The sequence below is a fragment of the Lucilia sericata genome, unplaced genomic scaffold (assembly GCF_015586225.1).
Source record: "Lucilia sericata isolate MDLA Ls3-8-SP2 unplaced genomic scaffold, ASM1558622v1 Contig002096F_arrow, whole genome shotgun sequence".
Classification (NCBI taxonomy): domain Eukaryota; kingdom Metazoa; phylum Arthropoda; class Insecta; order Diptera; family Calliphoridae; genus Lucilia; species Lucilia sericata.
Window position 1 is genome coordinate 28,144 of NW_023995946.1, and position 1,857 is coordinate 30,000.

The window sequence follows — 1,857 nt, forward strand, 5'->3', positions numbered from 1 at the left end:
GGTATTTTGACGTTTTTAATTTCATGCAATTGGCTAATAGGAAAATTTAAAGATTTTTGCTTTAGTTTTTAGAATTTTTAACAAAATCAAGAATTTCACGTATTTTTGTATGTGTGAAAAATAAAAAACAAGTTCTTGATTTTGAATGAAGGGATCTTTTTGTAGGTTTTAGCTATTTTTAGTATTTGATCAACAGATATTTTTGGAATATATTGTTGTAATAATCTGACTGTTGACGATGGTTATTCTCTAAGTGATACACTTGGAAAACTAATTTCATATATTGCTTTCTTAACCTTTTATAGGTAAATATTACATTCTTGTTTCGATCCATTTGATCCAAAAATTAATAGGAAATATTCACTCTTCATAGAACTCCATAGTTGAAAAAACCCGACTTTTTGACTCTGCAATTTATAAAAATTAAATTTTTCGACTTTAAAATTTAAAATTTTCGTATTTTTTTTTTTTTTTTTTTTTAATTTGGCTTTTCGACATTTTCGATTTTTTTCTTTTTTTATTTACAAATTTGATTTGTTTATACAAGAGAATCTATTTATCGATTAGCTTCAGTCGATTTAATATTATTTTGTTTCAGTTAAATTCGCGGTTTTGTATAAAATAATCTGGCATCTCGGCCATTTGAATAAAGCGTTGACGTTGTTTGGGCGAATGTTTTCTACTACAGCGTTGGTGTAAACAATATAAATTGTACCAAACAAACAAAAATGAAAAGTACCAAAAAAATTGTCCACGTTATTCTGTTATAGATTTTCTAAAAATAGCAAATTTATTAATATTAAAAAAATGATTTATAGAAAGTTTTCTTCAAAAAAGAAAAAAATCTATTTCGGTATAAAAAGTTCTAAAAAAATCAGCTTTAAAAAGTAGTTAAAATTTAAATTAATCATCCCTTTAAAAACAGTTTAAAAAGCACTGCATTTCTATGTAAAAACGCCCTTTAAAGTAGTACCAAATTGTGCCACCCCAAATAACGAAGCAAATGAAAACGATACAGAAACCTGAGCCGAATTAGCATAAAGCCTAGCCGCCGTCGTTGAATATTTATATAATTTATATATAGAAGTTTCACGAAATCTAGGGAATTTTGCAATTTCAGATACATAATGGACATTTTGAACCTTTATGTAGCTGGGAAACATTTTTTCTCCAATATAATTTTTATTTCATATGGTTTTACGAATTGGTTTTTCATATCGTCTATAAAAAACACAATAGGATTGTTGATATGATATTCAGAAAATTCGTTTTTATTATGAAAATTTTCTTTAGAAATTAGGAAACAATCGAAATTGAAATTTTTCATTTTGAATTCAGAAAATCTCAAATTAAAAGCATATTTCTTATATAAATTCTAAAACAGTATAATAAGAGTTAAGATTTTTCATTTGAATTTCGGAACAGAACAATTAAAATTGAGATTTTTTCATTTTGGATTCGAAAAAAAACATTTGAAAAATAAGATTTTTAGTAATATGGATCAAGCTTTTATTCAATTTCTTTTAAAAATTTAGAAACACAGCTGAAAACTTAGCCGGTTTACTGCCAATTTTTTGACGCCGAAAAATATTAAATGTCTGTTCCGCCGTTGTCGTCGTTTTTTGTCGGCGCAGGACTTTGTAATGACATTTCGCCGTTTTATTGAATTCGGTGATTTTTTCTATTCATTCTTCGGGAAGAATCAACCAATTTTGCAGTTTTCTTAAAATCAACGCAAAAAAAATATTTTGCAAACTTTTATAATAAAAGGTAAACAAAAATATATACAACGAACAACTAAATATTTGCTAAACTCTACAACTAAAACAAAAGTAAATTGTTAAAAAAATTAACTGA

General features: G+C 26.0%; 1 protein-coding gene across 2 annotated transcripts in view; it reads left to right on the forward strand.

The window, feature by feature from the left end:
* The first annotated feature begins 1,634 nt into the window (after positions 1-1,634).
* The window catches only part of LOC119613382 (type 2 phosphatidylinositol 4,5-bisphosphate 4-phosphatase), an 11,865-nt gene continuing 11,642 nt past the window's right edge, over positions 1,635-1,857 (forward strand). For both annotated transcript variants that reach the window (XR_005232231.1, XM_037969414.1), the window contains exon 1: positions 1,635-1,770. The gene's annotated coding sequence lies outside the window, so the exon portion shown is untranslated. The remainder of the gene's footprint in view (positions 1,771-1,857) is intronic.